Below are 21896 nucleotides of genomic sequence, written 5' to 3' on the forward strand. Positions count from 1 at the left end.
GATTTATCTCTACAAAAAAGAAGTGTTCTAAACCTACTGGTGAAAGATAATAATTAATAGTGCACCTGATTCAAACTCCCTCACTTCTCTCCTACTGAATTCCAAGCTCTTGTATTCATTCATTTTTTTCCTCCCACTCATTTTTTAATTCCTTGGTTGATTGATCAGTTTGTCCACTCAATTTTCAGAACCATTTATTGGTATTGCATTGTTCCTAGTCCTCTTAAAAATTCTGGGTGCACTTACAACCTTGGGTGCAGGTTTCTGTGTTTGGCTCTGAGTGTATGTTGGAAAATTGAAAGAGGTGAGGACATTTGCAAATTAATAGCCACTTAATGGTAGCCACTTAATGGTAGGATGACAGAAATAATTCAGCTAATTATTCAGATAATTCAAATTATCACTTGATAATTGAATTGTGTGGGTTTTTTTTTTTTTTTGGTGGGGACGGAGAATAGGTAGTTTGCATAGAGGAAAGCAGAAAAGTTTTATTTTTTAATATTTGTTTGATGGTCACAAATCAGAGAAAAATTTTTATTGCTATCGTTCAAGGTAATGTGTTGTAAAAGATTTCATACTGGCTTATTTCAGATCAAAACATTTGCTTACTCTGGTCCAGGGCATAACATGGCAATAAGTTTGTTGTCTAGAACACTTGTCTATGATGAGAATTTATTAACAGTTGTAAGATTTTATTGGTATTACATTCCAACAGTGTAATGTGATCTACAGCCCATATTTCTCTCTTATGTATATAATTGCTCATATTTATGGGGCCGAGCTAATGAGTAGCTCACCAATCCAAGGGGTCAGTCCTCTCTTGATGGCCTTTGGATTAATTCACAAACATTTGTTTCCCAGCCCCTGTGCACCATAGGATTGTACACTTGATGCCAGCAACCAGCCGTTTATTTCTTCCTCTACTGGTGCTCTTCACAGAGCCTACCATATGCCTCTGCCATGCAAAGTCTAGAAACTTTAAGAATGAATTTCAACGGACAGCCAGCTCAGCCCCAGTCTAGGCTCATCTGCTCTCTCTGTCTTCTTTCTCTCTCACCCGCTCATTTCTCTTCCCTTCTCTCCCTCCTTGTTCTTTTTTTTGTCTTTATCTCTTTCCTTTCTTCATATATAGATGCTGACAATGGAATTACCCTTCATACATTGCTTTATCGCCTTTTAAGAATGAGCTTGGTTGCCCTTAAAATGTACCAAAGGAGACATCTCGAATGCACTTTCCTTTGACATTTACGAACTTTGCTTGTATCAAGTCCCTATGAATAGATGAGTTTTGAACCCCTAGGAATCCTCTTCCTGAGGAACACTTAGCAGATACTCTACAGGCGATCCAGGTGCCAAATTCCTATAATAAGTTGCCTGAAAGCCCACCAGATGTTAAGGTATCTTTCCTCAGGTTTCTACTAATTGTGAAGAAAAATTAGTCAGTTGACAAGTGTGCAGGTGTATGAGCCAGGCAAGCTTAATGTCAGGGGTGGCACTTTAGGATGTAATTTCTCATGGAGATAGGAACACGGATGTGTGTATTTTCACTTTCAGATCAAAAGAACTGAACTGTGGGTTTTTCTAAAGACAAAAGCATTCTAAAATGGGACATTTGCCAACTAATGTTTTGTGGAAATAGGAAGAAAAAAATCCGGAGGGAAGCTATGGAGTAATAGAATAGATGTCAGTTGTAAAAATGTGCCAAGTAAATCTAAGCCTTTATTACCTTTGCAAGGTAATACTCTCCCAGGCGCATGGCACTGAGTGACCAAATGATAAGGAATCCTAGACTAACACTGCGTTCAGGACAGGACAGAAGTTCAAAGTTGCCCAAAGTCAGACCAGGCAGGCATCTGGAGAGTTTGTTTACAATCAGATAGGAGAGAAATGATCAAGTGAAGTTCGCATGGATTAACCAAGAACATGTTGGGTAATTTCCCTTTACTGGCACTAACTATAGACCAGTGGGAAAAAGAAAGGATACACAAGTAGATGTAGGTTATTTTTAATTGCCCATTTGGGATTCAATTGTGGGTTCATGAAAATCGCTATATTTTCAAAAATAAATGAATCAATATAGAAATAAATATTATTAAAATCAGAAGAGGACTACTCTAGGGGAGCCTGGGTGGCTCAGTCAGTTAAGTGTCCAACTCTTGGTTTCGGCTTAGGTCATGATCTCAGGGTCATGAGATCAAGTCCCACGTCAGGCTCTGCACCCAGAATCTGCTTAAGTTTCTCTCCCCCTCTTCCTCTGCCCCTCCCCCTGCTCCTGCTCTGTCTCTCTGTGAGATAAATACATAAACTTTTTTTAAAAAGAAGAGGACTCTATATTCACCATTAATAGTGTGCCATTAACAAAGGATTATAATTAATCCAATTTTGTGACTGTTCTAAAAATAAGTTACTAACGATTGGGAATATATGTAGGTACAGTGAGTTCAATGTTCAGACATAGGATCAAGGATCTATGCATCTTGAAAAGTGTTCATGTGGTAAACATCTGGGCATTCTGTTCACCCAACGTTTCTCCTGAGCCCACAGTGAATAAAGGGTCCAACTTCTTTCTTCTGAATTGGGGTGTGTTCAGTGGGAAAGTCAACCACACGAATCATCCCAGGAGGGTGTCATAGGCCAGGTTGATCTACGCTGGGGTGTTTCACTTGCAGGAAGCAGCCATAATTCAAGGAACAAGTGAAAATCATAGCCTGAAAATAGAGCCAAAGGTCATATCAGAAGGGCATAGTGGGTCATTCTGAGCAGAGGGAATCTGCAGAAGTCTGGAAGCAGAATGCAATAAACACTGAAGGGAAAGGTTCATAATGTGGGTGTTACAATGCTTGGAAGGGAGCAGGAGTCATGGGGTTGCTAGCTGTGCCAAATGCCAGGTGGGTAGGCTCATTGAAAAGCACAAAGCAGAGAAAAGAACCAATGAAATTTCAGCTTGCATTAGTAGCAGTTGAAAGTCAGAAAAGACAGATACTAGGCCCTTTGCATCCTGCCCTTGTGAGAAACCACTTAGACTCTTGTGTTCAGCTTTGGACACCAAGTCTCAGAAAAGATAAGGCCAAAAGTGGAGTTCCTGGGCTGGAATGAGCCATGTCCAAGTGACTGAGACACTCACTAAGTTGTGGCTTGCAAACTGGCCAGTCCTGGCATAAGACAACTTGGGAAATTCCAGCAAGACAAGAGAGTCATAGGTAAATGTCACAGATTCAAAATTTTTTGGCCATGGCCATATTCAGAGGCTCAAGTTTGCAGGGTTTCAAGGGTATGATAGGAGCTGGTAGAGGTAGACTCACAGGGACCAGAGCTCAGGAGAAGGACTCTGGCCCCTAGAACAAGGTAGGGCATAAGGCCAGAAGCTAAAAAAAAAAAAAAAAAAAAAAAAAAAAAAAAAGCTGGCATTTTGATCAGAGAAAGCAGACAGGAACTGGAAATTTTGAGGCAGGAAGTGAGCTAAGGCAGGGAAGCAAACCCAGTCCATGAGGATAAGGAGGACTCTGGGTCTTAGAATCAGGCATGGAGTCTTAGTGGGTCCATAGCCCTCTGAACCACAGGTGCAAAAGCCTTTCTGGTTCCCTGAGTGGAGCTGTTTCCAAGCATAGTTAAGGATACTCAGAAATATTAATAATCCATGTGAGGCCAAAGTCCAAATTTGATTCTTGCTCTACAGGCTTCATTAGACTCTGCACCTCTCAGTTTTATCTCTAATATTTACCCTTCCGAGGCTACCTGCCTCTGAGTTTCTGGACTCTGCATTTCTTTTCATTCCTGGATGCAAACTGGCTACTTGTTTCCAAAGCTGCTTTATTATTATTATTATTTTTTTGGTATTTCTGGCCACTGGAAGCCACTGACAACCAATATACACATTTTGTCTTGCCATTTGTTTCTCTAGAGCTGCAAGATTTTAACCTGGATTGTAGGTTACAGTAGGCAACAATGGTAACCACCTGTTTCCTATGGTAAACATAACAGGGGTGCTTTCTTCCCGCCTAAAATAGTGGCTTCCTCCCTGCAGGCTTCCTGGATTCCAAGCTAATTCCATGTCTTGGAAGTTTGTGTGATAGCAGCATCGGGTTTTTAGGTATTAGTTCGTGTTCGTGTTTTTAGGTATTAGTTCAGCCAGAAGAGACTAGATGATGTTGCAGTAGCAAATGAATACAAAACTTCGGTGGAAATTTCTTTTCACCCACCATGGGCTAAGACTTTGGCTCCCTAACCGCCCCCACCCTGGCTCATACTCAAGGAGGCTCCATCTCTGTGTCGCCAAATTTTCCAGTCACTAAAAAAGGAAGTTGGTAAACTGCATGCCAGCTCTTAGAGTTTCTGTCTAGAAATGACATGTGAATGAAATGTAGTTCTGCCTACATTTCTTTGACAAAAACAAGCCACATGGCTAATTTACATTTTAAGGGAAATCCTACCACGTACCATGTCCTCGGGAGGCAGAGGGCCAGAAATATTTGGTGAACAGCATTAATGAGCACCACCGTGATAGTAGCCGAGGTCTACCAGTTGTACTTTTTACAATACTCTACATGTATTAACTAATTTAATTCTCACAACTCTCTGACCTAAGTACTCTAATGAGTCTCCTTTTTTTTTTTCATACAGGAGGCGGATGAGGTGCAGAGAGGTTAAAAAATTTGCCTAAGATCACACTGCTACTGAGTGAGAATTATACTTTTAACTCATGCTCTTAGCCCTTATAATCCACCGCCGCTTTAGGTGCTGCTGTTGATTTGAGGCCATATTTCCTATAATTCACCTGAGTACCAAAAAGTTAGCTCCTTCTGTCCTGCAAGTAGGAGGTCAATGACCCCACTCAGAGGCCCTGGGGGTGGAGGGTTGGCTGAAAGAATGGGAGGAAGGCAACTATTATCTGGGCTCCTGTGATCCATCGGGGGCATCTGTCCTGTTCAGCGGAGCTCTCCGTACCTTTCAGCCTCGAGATGTTTCTGAAGCTGTGGGACTGAGGGCAGGGGCTGGCCCTGCTGGCGGAGGTGAGGATGTCATTCATTTCACAGACTCGCTGCAGTGGTTCCCAGCCGACCAGGTGATGCCAGCAATTCCCCGTGCAAACGTCAGCGCGAGGGGGCCCCTTGATTCTGCAAGACCTCCGATGCCCGGCTTTGCCTGTGGTAATTGAGCTGCCTGACCTCCATGGGAGCCTCCCTCCTCCTACTTCAAAGAAGGGAATTGATTTGTCAAACATATATCCACATTTCTCCAGCCGGGCAGATTCATTCTCTCTGCAAGCTGCACGTCATACTTTCAAAGTCAAGCAATGAATCCTGCCACGGGTAATACCAAGAACTCCCTATTTCTTCTCTTTTTGACATCTCTGGAATGTCAAGATTTAAGTAAGCCACTTATTTATTTAACTGAAGTTTGGTTATAAAGACCATATATATCAGATAAACCTAGAACCTCTGTTAGCGCTCAGGACCCCCAACATAAATAGACTTAAGTTTCTTTGTTAAGGGCCACAACCCAGTTCCAATCAAATCCCCGGAGCCTGCAGAGTGTATATTGTGCAGAGTAACCCCCTCCCCACCACCGGTGATTCGTACATTGCATCCTGCCCTACAGAGAGCAACCCCTCAAATTCCACCTCATTGGACGCCAGGTGCCATGAATATGCCCACTTTTGAAAAAATATTTTAACAAAGAAAAATAGGTGGATAGAAATCTGCACAGATCATAAGCGAACATCTTGAATTGTCACCATCTGAATATACCTGTTAAATCAGCACCCAGCTCAAGAAATGGAATCACCAGCATTCCAGAATCCCCCCAGAATTCTCCATCAAAAATACTCACAATCTTGACTTTTAATAGAACTACACTGGTATTGGAAGCTGGAACAATGTTGGCCCATGTCACATCTGTTTATTTTACCGTGATGTATTCTTCATGTGACAGTTTAGAAGGAGGGTTTGTTTTCCCAACTTGGCCTATGAAACTGTCACAAGAAACACACTGGTGAGAGCTTTCAGACCACAGTGCCACTCTGGCCCCTGTGAAAGAGTAGAGGGGTGGAGGGAGGATGTACTTAACTTGGAGAGGCCTTGGACCACAGATAGATTGTCCACCAGCAGATACCTGCCCCATCAGGTAGGAACAGCTGGCTTTAGGATCTCTGACTGTGGACAGTGTGTCTTCAGAGCAAATGCTGCAGAGGAGCTCACAGTGTTGATGCAGGACTCCTCCCTCCGGGTTCTTGCAAAGCAGGATCTGAGCAATGCACTTCCATGACCACCCAAAGTGGCTTCTTCTCTGGGGTATGTGTTGACCTCTTCATTTGTGGAGTAGTCCTTCTAAAGCTGAGTCTCATTGTCATGGCCATGGTCAGAGAGTGGAAAGTCAAAAGACCTGTGTTGAAGTTGGGTTTAGTTCCTTCATTCCCCAGCAGTGTGAATACACTTCCTGAGCCATGTTTACCCACCTGTAAAATAGGGGAAATTGTTCTCACTTCACGAGGTTATTATTAGGATGACATGAGGTTATTTTCAATAATGTACAGTCTGTAATGTGAAGTCAGTACTCTATAAAATTCGTCTTTTTATTTCTTGTCTTGAAGGAGTTTCTGTCCTCACCATGGTGCAGAGTGTAGACTCTTCCTTAGTAATTAAGTTTTCTCATGGGTGGAGCATGTTCTGTAATGCCAGGTCCTCATGCTTTGGCTCTTAGGCAGTAGGTTCATTACACTCAACTTGTGCCCAGGACCCTTGACTATCTGGAGAGCTCTACAGTCCCCTTCTCAGAAGACCATTCCTAAAGAATATAATAGGGGCTCCTGGGTGGCTCAGTCAAGCATCTAACTCCTGATTTCAGCTCGGGTCACGATATCAGGGTCCTGGGATAGAGCCCCTCAACAGGCTCCGAGCTCAGCATGGAGTCCGCTTGAAGATTGTCTCTCTCCCTCTCCCTCTGCCCTCCACCCCACCCCCGCTTATGCTTTTCTCTCTCTCTCTCTAAAAGAAATAAATAAAATATTTTATAAAAAAAGAATAAAATAAAATAAATTGGATTAAAGAAGAAACCAGTTATGCTTAAACCATTTATCACAATATTACCAAAACAAATTTGTGGCATAGTAACAGATCTGCTTCTTTATTGACATGTTAGGTAACAAGTTCTAGCTGCGGGACTAATCATGAGCCTAATTTGAAGTCACGATGCATATAATTGATATTTTGTGATAGTTGCACAAGTACGATGTGATATGGAAATATCTGTGATTTTGTGAGGAGTAACATCTCAGGTAATCCACATTCTGTTGCAGTTTGTCATCCGCATCTGTAATAGAAGGAAATGCTACATTTCAGTTAGTGGTAAGGGAAAATTAAAGATGTAATGTTTTTCTCCATCTGGATTTATGATTACAAACCCCAGGTAAAGACCTCCTGCCTGAGATGAATGGCACCTGCTCACTCACTTTTGGAGCACTTAATTCCCAGGAGTGGAGATGCCCCCAGGTGTTCCCATTCAGACCCTGCCCTCCCCTGACAGGTGTTCCTTGGAGTACATACAAATATAAAGGAGTCTGCAGTGAGTTGACAAGGCAGCCTGATGCCCTTTCTTGTGGATGTGGGCACATTCAGTCATATTATTTTGTTCCCACAAGTTGATAGGAGCAAAGGAACCCTGTGCATGTCAGGGTAATTCGAATGCCCCAGAATCACTTTCCTATTTTTTTTATTTATTTATTTATTTATTTATTTATTTATTTATTTATTTATTTATAGGTTTACTTATTTATTTATTTGAGAGAGAAAGACCGAGCGGGGTTGGGGGCGGGGGGATATGGAGAGGGAGAGAGAAAATCTCAAGCAGGCTCCACACCCAGCGAGGAGCCCGACATGGGGCTCAATCTCACAACCTTGAGATCATGATCTGAGCAGAAATCAAGAGTCTGATGCTTAACCGACTGAACCACCCAGGTCTCTGCCATTTGTCTTCAAAATGGAGCATTCATATTTATTCAGTTTCTCCTTCCTTCTTCCCTCTATTTCATCAACAAAGGCAGCACTATGTGTTGCCTGCCATTCCAACTCAACTGAAAGCTCCAGATCAGGTCTGCCTTTGGAATCTACCCAGCAGTTCTAGTGTGAGTGCAGAGGTTTATTCACCCCAAAACATATCCCCCAACTTGCCTGTAAGATATCTGAGAATCCTATAATTGGGGAAAGCTTTCACCCCAATGTGAAATGCAGTAGTGTAGGCCGATCACATTGGCAAGTACCTAGTGGATTGTATCAAAGGCAGGGTGCTAGGTTCATCTCAAATGTTTTATCACTGAATCTTACTCTGTGAAGAATCAATTTTTCTCATGTTTTGAAGAACAAACTGGAGTCAGAGAATTCAATAACACTCTTTAGAATTTTTTATTTTTAAGTAAATTCTACATCCAACATGGGGCTTGAACCCACAACCATTGGGTTGTGGGTCACAGGGTCCACTGAATGAGTCAGCCAGGCACCCCTGATAACACTCTTTTTTTGCTTGAAATTTTTTTGTTTTATTTTTTTCTCTAACAATCTTTTTTCTTTTCTTTTCTTTTTTTTGAAAGATTTATTTATTTATTTGAGAGAGACAAAGAATGCCCACACGAGACAGGGCAGAAGGAGAAGGAGAGGGCTCAGCCACTATCTTCAGAAAAACTAGTTCCTCTGTGGGGCAGACACATGGCCCTTCCACACAGATGGTCTCACAACTGACTACCAGGATGGAATTTAACCCAAGGTATACTTCGGGTCTTGTTTGTAGTCAAGATGTATTTATCTGGAAAAATAATTTTCAAAGTGTGAAAAACCTGATCCTCCTATGAATATAGAACCAACATGTGTTGAAGACTTGTCCACTCATTTAATGAGGGATCCAGTAAAATGGTAAAGCTGGCCAAAGTGCATCTTCAGGGGCTGGATATTTAGAGGCCTTCCAAAAGGAATGTGAGCAGAAGACTGCTGAGTCAGATACGAAAGTGCTTACTGTCCTATAGCGCAATTAAAACCCACGGCCTTGGAGGTCGTCTTTTCTAAGGGATCAGAAACCAGGAGTTACATATAACTTACCAGTGGCTGGGATCTAATGTATAATACATAGCAAATCCAACCAGAACTACATTCCCCTAAATAATGGGTTGCCTGCTGAATAATGCCTCTGTATAATACTGAAAGGTCTTGCTCTGCTTTCTTTGCTTGACTTCCAAGTTTTGGATATTTTTTCTTAGCGCCCTTTGATATATATATATACATATGTATATATATGTATATATATATATATATATATATGTAATTTCATGTATATTTCATTTGAATATGTATTTGAGAACCACGGTTCTCAACATTCAGTCAGCATCAGGACCACCCAGAGGCACATTGAAACACAGATGGCCCGTCTCCAGCACCTGAGTTTTTAATTTATTAGGTCTGGGTGAGACTTGGGAATTTTGCATTTCTTACAAGTTCCCAGGTAATACTGCAGCTGCTGCCAGTCTGGGGACATCTTTGCAAACCTAGTGAACCCTGGTGTAGTGCATTATTATTTAGTCCCTGAGATGTAGGGGAACCTCCCTACTTTACCCTCCCTGTGAGAAGCTTCCCAAATGCTCCCAGAACACCTGGGATCCCACTATAGCTCAGATCTGCCCAGATCCCAAGGAGCTGCAGGGATCGGCTGGGATCTGAAGGATCCTGCTAGCATGTCAAGCTCTGCTACATTTTGTGTTCTTGAACTCTTTCTTTTGAACACTTGGATGAAAAGCAATTATCGCCTCACTCTGCACTTTTTGTGTCCACTTATTGTCCCCTGTTTTATTTCTGACATGTCCAGAAATCAGACTCTGACATCGCCCCCAGATACAGCAGTCACAGCCCTTGCAATCAGCTCCTGACAGGTGCATGTTTATTTGCTGTGTGCTTACACACTCAAGATACTGGGCTTGGCTCTGGAATGGCATGAGAAAGAAAAGATGCTGCTGGGGCTCCTGGGTGGCTCAGTTAAATGTCTGCCTTCAGCCCAGGTCATGATCTCAGGGTCCTGGGATGTCGGGCTTCCTGCTAAGCGGAGAGTCTGCTTCTCCCTCTCCCTCCGCCTCTCCCTCCTGCTGGTGCTCTCTCTCTCAAATAAAAAAATAAAATCTTTTTAAAAAGATGTTGCTAAGGGCTCCAATCTGCATTTCTTTGTCTCTTTCTCACTTACCAAGTGTCTGCAGATAACTCAAAGAGCAGCTGGAGGCATCTCAGTGATGTATATGTGGCAGAAAGACAATCTGAGAGAATTTAGCTTGGACAGGGCTAAACTCAAAACCATGACCAAACCAAACTGGGCACCTAGCCTTGAGCAAGCCTGAGCTGGTCCTAATGTCCTCACTTTTAAAGGCTCACACATATTCATCTCCTTTATAATAGTAACAGTCTCATTTACTGAGTATGGACTCATTTACTGCTAAGGACTTCATGGGCCATATTTAAATGAATCTTCATACGAATGCTATTATTGTGCACGTATGACAGGTGAAAAAAAACAAGAGATTTCACGTAGCCACTAAAGAGGGACCTGGAGTGCAGATTTTACCCTAGGTGATTCCAAAGTTCATGTTCTTAAATCAGTATTAGCACACAGTGTAGACACTGAGAAACTCTTTTATTTTCTTATTGAAAATGGCTGTTTATTTCCTTCCAAGTAAGAGATTGAGGCATAATTTGGTTGTGTGTGTGTGTGGGGGGGGGACGGTGGGGGGTATGAGGAAGAGAGAGAGAGAGAGAGAGAGAGAAACAGACACACACACATACACAGAGGTGGGAGAGAGGACAAAGGTAGGAGGAGGGGTTGGTATTCATTTATTAAGCTTAATACAACCATATACAATGATGTGTGCCAAAGACGATGCTATATTATACTTTGCAGTCTTAAGTGTCTCTAGATGAGGATAAAAGTAATTACAATCCTAAGAATTGTTTTTGAAAAGTCCGTGAAGTTCCAAAGTGGATCTAATTAAGAACAGAGAAAGTCATAGAGGGCAGAAAGATGTAAATGGGTCTGTTTAAAGTGGGTTGGTAGGTGGAACAGTTCCTTGGGGCCGGCTTGCTGAGCTCGTCCTGCCTTCGGGGAAGCCCACCACCCACTACCACCACCAAGAACTGTCCCAGGGAGTGCTGCATTCATTTCCCAGTGTTGTGGAATCACTGCAAATCAAGTGGTAGAAAGCAATACCCATGTGTTAGCTTGCAGCATTTTAGGTTAAAAGTTGGGGTGGGCTCAGATATGCTCTCTGTTTAGGGTCTCACAAGACTGAAACGAAGACGGTGGCCAGGCTAGGCTTTTACTCCGAGAGTCTGAAGAGGAATCTGCTTCTAGATGTCTTCAGATTGTTGGCAGAATTTAGTGGGGTCATTCTCACTCCGAGAGGCTGATCTCTGGTTTTTGCAGGTCGCCTCTTCATCTTCAAAGCCAACAAGAGCACACCGGATCCTTCTCTTGCTTCCACTTTTTCTGACTCCCACTTCTGCTACAAGCCAGGGGAAAAAAAGACTCCCCTTCCTAAGCACTCACCTGATTGGGTCAGGCCCAACCAGATAATCTACATATTTTAAGGTTAACTGAGTTGGGGCTTTAATCGCAATGGCAAAACCCTTCCCAGCAGTCCTTGGACTAACGTTTGATTTTATAACCAAGGGTCAGGAATCTTGGGGAGTCAGCTCTAAAATTCTGCCTTTTGCAGCTACCTTCTTCATGCATGACAGCATCTTTCTTCTCACAGGAATTGTCACCTGACCCAAAGCCAGTTCGATTCATTTATTTCCTGAGACCCTTGAATGTACCCAATTTGGCCTTGGGATATTGGAGAAGGTTACTTTTAGAAGCAATGGGGGAGGCTTGGTACAATTTTAAAGCAGGAGGATGACATGATCACATGCATATTTTAAAAAGCAGTGAAGAAAACAATGCGGAAGCTAAACGATGGGGGGATTGGGAGCTCAGTAGAGTCTAGGTCATAACTGAAGATCGGAAAGTGGAAGGAAGATGTGTCTGGGGGGAGGAGGAGTTCTCTGTGGGGTCGTGGGGGCACATTTCCAGTGGGCAAGTGGCAGCGTGAGTCTGAAGCTAAGTGGAAAGGTGGAGGAATCTGGAGATCTTGCCTGGGGCTCCTGGGGGGCAGCTGAGCTCTTGGTGGGGAATGACCTTAATGGTAGAGGAAGGGGAAGAGCAGAGACCTCCCAGGCTCCGAGGACACCCCGAAGTGAGCAGAGTGCAGGGAGCAAGGAAAGGATTGAGAAAGCAAGGGGAGAAGCGGAGGGAGAAGACACATCTCCCTTAGGTTTTCCTCAGGGCTGACCAAGCAGAACAGTCTGGTACCTCTTTTTCTCCTACAGACTCCTTGATGCTTTTTATTTAAAACTGTGGCAAAATACACATAACATAAAATTTATCATCTTAACTATTTTTAAGTGTACAGTTCAGTGGTGTTTAAATACATTTACTTATTTTATTTTTACATTTTATCATCACAACCATCACCGCCATCCATCCCTGGAATGCTTCATCCTAGAAAAATGAAACTTTGTCCCCATTAAACACGAACTTCCCACCCTGTTCCCCTTAGCCAATGGTAACCACCATTCTACTTCCTGTCTCTATGAATTTGTGACAACTCTAGGTGTCTCACGGGAGTGGAATCATACACTATTTGTCTTTTCATGACTGGCTTATGTCACTTAACATAATGCCCTCAAGGCTCATCCATGTTGTAGCAGGTGTCAGGATTTCCTTCTTTTCGAAGGCTGGATCATATTCTATCGAACAGATAGACCATGTTTTGCTTATGTATTCAATCGTCAGTGGACATCTGGGTTGTTTCCATCTTTTGAGTATTGTGAATGATGCTGCTCTAAATATGGATGTTCAGACATCTCTTTGAGAACCTGCTTCCAATGCTTTGGGATATATACCCAGAAGTGGTATATCTGGATTGTATAGTAGTTCTTGTATTTAAAAAAATATTTTTGAGAAGCTACCACACTGTTTTCCACAGGGGTGACACCATTTTACATTCTCACCAACAGCGCACAAGGGTCCTGATTTCTCCACATCCTCACCAACCCTTGTTCTTTTCTGTTGTTGTTGTTTTAAAGTAGCTATCCTAAAGGGTGCAAGGTGGTGCATAGATGCTTTTTGGCTGAACCATTCTGCGTGATCAAGCTGTGGGAGTCATGATCCAGGGGAACAAGAATCCAGGAGGCATCTCGGGGCCCCGAGACTCCTGGGTGTTAATGAATGTGTTTGAACCCAATGGAAAGGAAAGGGAGGCATTGGTTCATATTCGTAGAGTTCCTTGAATATGAGACTTATGTCAGCATTAGCTTGAAAACCCTGTATGCAGATTTACTCAAGGAACTTTCTTTTTCTTCTTATAGAAGGTTAACAGGCAGGATGGAAAGGGAATGAACCCATAATGCACAATTCAGCATAAACACATACACTGACTAGCTTGGCATATGGCGCATGGTTTCCTTTGCTGAATTTATTCCCACCAGAACAATTGCCACACCTGGAGAAAACCTACTTCTCACCAGACTCCAAAGGAACAGCGAAAGCTCAGGAAAGGTTGGTGTTTTTGTTGTTTTTGAATAAGGTAACAAAGTGCTTGATAACTCGGGCTCCATGTGTTATCTATCTGCTTAACTTTTGTTCTGCATCTATAGCATTTCCAAAAATACATTTCCCAAATTACACACCTCCCCTGTCAGTAAACTGCTGTAAGATCAGCTAAAAGTCCAGGTGTGTGAGGCATCGCACCCATCCCAGCCACCATTTCTGATGGAGAATGATGGCTCACTCCTCTGAGTAGTGTGAGGTAGGAATGGTTCAATAACACTTTCCAGTTCTTTTAAGAAGTACTTAAAATAAAAGGCAGAAAGTGGGGTAAAAAAATCCCCTCGCTTGTTGTGCCCAAGATTGCGAATCCGAGAAAGCACCAAGGAGCCGACACCGATGCAAACACACGAGAGTTTATTTACAAGCTCGGGCTTGGCTCCAAGTGGACCCGACACAGTGGAGCAGGGACTTGGACCCCGAGACTAAGAGGCGTAGCAGCTTTATAGGGGCCAGTGGCCCATGGGATACGCAGAAAGTTGCACAGTCATGTTGGTCCACACGCAGGTGGCCGATTGAATTACATCTTACCCTATAGGATCCACTTGAGCTGGCCTATTACTGTGGTCAGAATGGCGCGCAGTTTGGGCGGGCACAAAGCAGGGTTACATTGTTAGGAGCCCATTTCCGATTAGGGTGTGCCCTGGGCTTGACTAGGGTGGGGCAGCGCCTTAAGCAAGAAACAGGTCATGTGGGGGTCATAGGGGAGTTGGGGGGTGCAGCACAAAATGGAATCAGTCCTGCTCTGCTTGTCCAGGGGTAGGGGATTTTTGTTAACTTTCCAGGGTCCCACATCGCTCTGATGGTTAACTCTAGAAACCAGGGTGGCCCTCATCCAGAAATGCAATTGATAAGTTCATACATTCACTCCTCCCGTCCCTCGTTCACTCAGAATGCCAGAGTAACCAGCGACACCATTCTGATTTGTCAGCTTTCCAGCTCCTGACACAGCCCGGGAGACCTGTGGAGAGACCACTGGAGGTGTCTCAGCGAGATGGTCTAAGAGGCACTGAGCTAACTGCTAATTTTCTGATGCTCTGCTCCAGTACAAGTGGGATCCCAGCAATCTGTACACTTGGCCTCTGTTCCTCTGGATGCATGCAGAGATGCCTGCAATTTAACACTAGGTTTTTGGCTTTCACTGGGGAACGAAATAAGAACTGGCCAGAACATTGCTGCACTTTTTTGGGTAAGGCAACGTTCCTCTCTGTTCAAGACACCGTTATTTTTCGATTATATTATTTCAACAGGCTCCTCCTTGGTTACTGCACCATGACCCTTTGGCCCCTCTTCCACTGCCTGTTCTCCACATGCAACAATCCTTCTAATCATTCTAGAATGCATATTTCATCACATCGAGCTCACGATGACAATGCTTCAGCAGCCCTCCCTTGGTTTGAGGTAGATTTGAGGCTCTGCTTCACATCCCTTGAAGTCCTCTGTGGTCTGCTTCTGGCCCACTGTGTCCCCTCACAGTCTGGGCTCCAATAAGACCACAGTATGACCTGCACTTGCCCAGACATGCTCCCCCTTCTTCCCTCCACCGTTTCCAGCCTGCTTTCCCCACTGCTTTGCCTGATTCCTAGCTGGACTCGCCATGGAGACGATCCCTACTGCCTCTTCCTCCTCATTCCCCACCCCACCTGTCTAGACTACAAGCTACCCCTGTGCGGTCCTGTAACTCCCACCCATCTGTTTACCTTGGGTCATCAGCTTGTGCCCGTCCCTCGAGGCTGCGAGTACGAGGCAGGCTGGTTAACTCTGCATCCTGTGTCCCCAGTGTATTTAGTAGACTTGTAATAGATGCTGAACAAATTGAGCCTCAAATCCTCTTCTGTGCACAGATAGAGGCCTGTGTATCCCACTGCTAGAGTCACCTAGAGATGAAGGTGGTGTGGTCCCTACTTGGCAGTCAGAGATCCCGGCACTCACAATCACAACCGCACTGACTCCTGCCGCTGCCGCAGTCCCAGATGCCGTATGCTGGTCAACAGAAGCATGAGGAATGGGAGGTTTGGGGGTGGACCTTGTTTGCCACTGCTCCTATTTCCCTTCGAGGTTTTATCTTTCACTCCTGAAAGTGGGATCAATTTAGGAGTCCCTAAGGGCTCCTTCCTCCTGATTCAATATCCCTCATCCCTGGTGAAGACAGGGTAGGTACCCAATATAAACTCAAATAAGTGGAAAATCTATCACACAAATTTGAATCTTTGACATGAACGAGGGGGAGAAGAAATGATCTGAGGTTATTCAGTTGAGCTGGCCCTTGACCTGATGCAGAGGAGAAAAGTGGAGAAATCAGGCACACCATTTAGAGTTTACCTGTCTATAACAGAAAACCCCCAAATAACTTGTGGGCTTGCATGAGATCAAAGTGTATTTACCTCTCATATAAAAGAATTCCCAGAATAAGCAGCCAGTGAAAGATAAAGCCATATAAAGAGATGTCAGAGATCCAGGCTCCTCCTACTGCATGTCCATAGGCTGTGAGTCTGTCCTCATAAGCTAAGATCGCTGCTAGAGCGCCAGTCCTCACATAAATGTTCCAGGCAACAAGAAAGAGGAAGTTGAAGGAAAGAGGAGGGCACGCCTCCTCGTTTAACAACTCTTTCCTGGAAATTTCACACCACTTTAATTTATATCTTATAGGCCAGAACTTAATCGTGTCTGCGCATAAGCTGCAAGGGAGATTGCAGAATGTACTCTTTCAACAGGGTGATAACATTGCCGGCAGGAAGTCATGATTATGTTGTGGAAGCAGAGAGTCATATACATTGGAAATTAACCAGTAGCCTCTCTGCACCATTTGCTGCTGTTACTGTTTTGAGAGCGGGATCAGGAGTGGGACGAGGGTTTCAAGATAAGGCAGATGTATTGGAGCTTCTATACTTGGCCGATGACTGAGCTGGACTCTAACAGGAGCAGGGGCAGCATGTAAATAACAGGCTCTGTGCTGGAGCTTTGTGTATGCACAGTATTCACCCTACATCCCACTGACGGTCCTGTTGTCATCCCCGTTACCCAGATGATGGAGAGGAGCTTGATCACACGGTGCTAGAGCTGGGTTTGGAACCAGGCCTGGCTTGAAATCTCACGTCCCTTTCCCTTCCTTGCCTTCACACCCTGCCTGTGACCTCAGAGCAAAATCTCTGTGGTTTGTGTGATGTTCAGAAGGACTGGTTGCATGGACACCAGCAGACAAGGGTCCTAGGTAGGGAGGAGGCCCCTGGAGGGAGGAGTTCCTAGTCCTGATGTGGAGGACAGGCAATTTCATAATCATTCTTTTTTTTTTTTTTTAAGATTTTATTTATTTGAGAGAGACAGAGACAGAGACAGAGACAGCAGTGGGGAGTGGGAAGAGCAGGCTCTTGACTGAGCAGGGAGTCCATCATGGGATGACCCTGGGATCATGACCTGAGCTGAAGGCAGATGCTTAACCTGCTGAGCCACCCAGAGGCCCCTCATGATCGCTTTCTCATGAGATATGTGACGTCCTCACATCATCTCAGGAATTATAATGAAACAGGAAGGAGCTTTCCTCTGAAACCCACTTTTGGACCCTCTGCTTTGCCTCTCACAATGATGACTGATACCCATGAACTTATCATGGTGCCTGGTTTGGAAATCTAAGGACTCAATGTTTGTTGAATGGGCAATGCTTTAGTTATTTAACATTATCAGGAATCCAGGACTTTCCTTTGGACAGGAGTGAAGCTACTCCAAGGAGAAACTGCGTATGAAAAGTCATAGGAAAATAAATCAATATGTGTACATACACGCGCTCCCTGCTGAGAAGAAATAACCAGTTCAGTGATACTGGGTGAGATGAGTTTGTGTGTGTGTGCGTGCGCGTGCGCACGTGTGTGTAGAGGGGGATGTTGGGCAGAATGAAATAGAAATCTTGTGGGTAGAACTTACTGAGTTAATGCAGTTTAGAAATGTACTGACTCAAGCTGGTTGGAATTGATAGTAATAATTAAAGGGACCCAGCAGCTAAAAGCAAGGTCATGGCTTAGATTTGCCAAGCCAGGCAGAAATGCATTGAAAATCCATATGACAAGAAAGGCACGTGATAGGGATGAAATGATTCTGATATTGGCAGGTTTCCATTTCTCAGTCTAAGTTACCCAGCTGAGACATGTGGGCGCCACACAGTGACAGCTGACAAAATAAATGTATTGATGGAATGATCGGCCCGGTCCCTGCTGAGTGACAGAGGGATACCAGCAAGATTAGAGGTCTATGGCCAATTATCTGAATTGGTCATCATCCAAGCTAGTCATCATTTTCACCATTGAACCACACTTTCTTCTACTGCAGCTTTTTAAGAGTTCTTGGAGAACTGAACACAAATCTCCAAGTCCATTAGTTTTTACACTGTTAAGGAAATACCAGAAAATGTACGTTGAGAAGAGCATCCTGTAATATATAGGTGTCATGCACAAGGGGTGAGGTTCAGAGGGCTGAGCAGAAAGGATGTCCTGGTGAAATTTAAAGGAGGGGGGACCTAGGGGTGTCTGAATCTTGGTTTTGGCTCAGGTCATAATCTCAGGGTCGTGAGCTCGAGCCCTGCATCAGGCTCCACACTCCACATGGAGTCTGCTTAAGACTCTCTCTCCCTCTCCTTCTGCTCCTCCCTCCCATGCTCGCTGTCTCCCTCTCTCTCAAATAAACCGAAGTAGGGAAAGCCGAATACGAGGCAGCCAGGAAACCAGATAGCTGTGGCTGTGGCTTCCTTTTCTGCTGGCACCAACAGACCGCCATTGACCTTGCCCATGGCAAAGTGAGCGGGCATGAGTGGGATTCGAAGGCTGTAGCTGGACGCTGAAGGGCTGGGGGAGGACAGATGGCAGATTGACCACAAGGGAAACTGGCAGGATCTTCCTTATAGCCGCAGCACCTGGGCACTCGGTGGGGATAGAGACCCGGCACAGCCCAGAGGCTGGGCGCAGAAGCAAATGCACAGCCATGTCTTGCCCGTGAACCTGCCAAGTCCCCTGCATCTGTGTGCATTTCATTCACTTGACGCTCAATTAACAGAAACACTATATAACTCGTGTCACAATTCTTAGTAAAAACTTTGGAGCAAGAGCAACTTTTTTAAAAAATTCAGATACTCTCAGTAGTACCAATAAAGATTTATGCCGCTTGGTGAGAGTTCATGAAGCTAATTATACGGAGGAGTTTAAACACATCATGTGGAGTCAGTGCTATAAAAATAGAGCCATCTCCTCCTATACCTGGCATCATTCATTCAGTCAGTCAGTCATCAAATAACCATTGAATAAAATTCTCCTCAGCATGGACCTGTGGCCAATTCATTGGAGCTGGTTTGAAATTGAAATCTAAGCATGTTCTGGACTTAAGAAGCATACGCGAGCAGGAGATGACTTACAAGAGGAATTTGCCATACGACTTCTCCATGTTGGAAACTTCCCTAGGTGAAGTTAGTTGTCCTTTGTGCCTGCACAATACTTTACAGTTTACAAATGACTTTCCAGAATGCTCGCTTGGGTTCTATAACTGCCCTGCTAGTCGGAAAGGCAAAAGTCATGACTTGCCATTTCACAGATGGAGAGGGAGCCCCTTGAAATGTTAAGTGATATGCCTTGCAAAAGGCACAAGAATTAAACTCCCAGTCCGGTGTTTACTCCATTCTGTCATATAGTCTGTTAGATAGGCTGCATCAATTCAGCACTTTACAGTTTGCATTTTCATATACCTTACCTTGCTTATCTGCACAGCAAACTTAGGGTATAGGCCCACCATCACCACTGAGAGCATGACCCTAAATAATTATCCGCATCTTATAATTGAGATATTTGAGGCTCTTGGAGGGAAGGATTTTCCTCCAAATGGAACCAGTATAAAGCAGCACACAGTGGATGGAATTAGCTGCAGATGCATTCTATTCCAGGAACCTTTGCAAACGTGTTGCTAAGGAGATTTAGGGACCACCAGACAATCCCATCAGACTGGCACATCAGTCAGTCTAATTGGGATGGCCAGAGTGTGCCCAGGATGAGTGTGCAAAGGAAAGCCAGTCTTCACTTGACCCATCATCCCTCGTTTGTCTAAGCAAAGACTCTAATAATAGACAGTGTTTGCATCCAGTGTAGAAAAGAAAAATCAGTGTGCAAGAACTCGTCAGAACTGCTCTGTCTGTCCAGTAACAAGAATTCTGTTGCCTGGCTGACAAATTCCTTGTTACAGGGAAGTTAGGAAACCCAGGCTGCCAAACTGGGTGACTTTGGCCTTCAGATTATCCCAGTTTCTGATCAGTTCGAGGGTGCTCTACATGGCCCCAGGTGGAAGGATGGCTTCCCTTGGGCCTGAGCTCTAGGAGACAGAATTGGACGACTCCTAATTGGCAGGGAACTTGTGTGATGTCCCTCAAAAGACTAAGGGACCCTTGGCTTATCTGCTGACCCTATGAATTTGATCCAGCGGTTATTAGGACTTCTGGAAAGCCTAATAAAATAGAAGTCTTTTTTTGTCCTCAAACAGACAGGCTCTAAACTCTGCTGGCCCTGCCACATGCCATCACGGGGATGGGCAAGGGGTCTACACTGTCAGCTGGTCCCACTTGGATGTCTTTGCTGCATGGCGGTTAAGAGTATGGGGCTTTGGAATAAAGACATCTGAGTCTGAATCTCCATCCTGCCACTTAGTACCAATGGAACCTGGGCAAATCATTCATCATTTATGATTGCCTCATCTAAGAAATGGAAATGAAAATACTAATACTTCGTAGGGGTCTAGTGAAAATTAAGTGAATTAATGCACTATGTATTTAGCACATGGCACTCAAATGAAGGTTATAATTTATGCTAAGCCATCTACATGTCACATGACTTTCAAAGACTATATCATTGAGAGGCACATAGCTATCTTAAAATGTCCATTTCGGTTTTTTTTTTAATTAAACTTTGCAAATGTAAATAGTAGTTGTCTATCAGAGAGTCTCACTGTAAGGTATGTATCAGAAAGTCTTGCTAGGTACTACTAAAAGAGGCCTCCCTGGAACTCTGATATCCCTGGGGCTGGCTTCCCTTCTGCTCCTCAGTCCTCTCAAGGAATGACTGGAGTGAAAGAAAAATATAGTTCACAGAAGGACTTGCATAGTGTCACTGCCTTCTCAAAGGGTTGGGAGCCCCTGGTAGTGTTATCTGCTGTGCTGTATAGAAGAGTAGGCAAGGAGTTCATCTGGTCATCAGTGGCCACAGGGGCAATGAATGGAGAATTTCTTTGAGGACCAAGCAGGTCGAAGTGACCAAATGGTTCCACACGAAGGGAGATTATTGGTGCATGTTTGCACCTGGGTTTACTGGAGAGAGACTGCTCATGAATAGCAAGGGACCTTGGGCTTAGCTGGAGCATTAGCCTGCAACCAGGGTCTAAGTGCCAGAGTCTAGCCCCGTGCCTGGCCCCACAGACCCCTGAGATGTTCCTGGGACAAGAACAGAGAGCTAGAACTCATGGCAGTACTACGGCAAGGTCTTGGGCAAGATCCAAGAGTTGATCAAAATAAGCTAGAAAGTAAGAGGGGAGTGGTTCACATGGAATCAGAGGACATTCACAGATTTGGGAGCCCGAGACTAAGGCAAGAGTGAGCTGCCTCTGAGACCAGGTTCCAGAGAAATGATTGGGAGGGTACTAAGGAAGGCTGAACCCAAGTGCTATAGACTATGTGTATCCCCCAAAACTGATGCATTGAGACCTAATCCCAAATGTGATGGTACTTAGGGATGGAGCCTTTGGGAGTGATTAGGTCATGAGGATGGAGCCCCCATGAATATAAAAGGCTCCAGAGAGCTCCCTTGCCCCCTCCACTATGTGAGGACATAGTGAGAAGACTGCCATCTACAGACCAGGACTTGGGCTGTCACCAAGACAGCAGATTTACTGGGGCCTTCATTTGGACTTCCCAGACTCCAGAACTGGGAGGAATACATTTTTGTTGTTTATAAGCCACCCCTGCCGTGGGACTTCATTACAGCAGCCCAAACTGGCCAAGACACAAAGACACAAGGGGAGTCCTCAAATTATAAACAGTTGCCAGGAGAGGACATGTGGGAGCCAGGCAGAGTCTGGTGGGACACCCCAACCTGCCCCCTCCCATTTTTATCCTTGTTTCCTCCACAGAGGGATATTGCAGGTCCCCCAAGTATTCTAATATTTGATATTAGATATTGATCACCTTCCGGCAGGAGGCATAGCTCTGATGTCTA

This window comes from Vulpes lagopus, chromosome 3 (assembly GCF_018345385.1).
Source record: "Vulpes lagopus strain Blue_001 chromosome 3, ASM1834538v1, whole genome shotgun sequence".
Classification (NCBI taxonomy): domain Eukaryota; kingdom Metazoa; phylum Chordata; class Mammalia; order Carnivora; family Canidae; genus Vulpes; species Vulpes lagopus.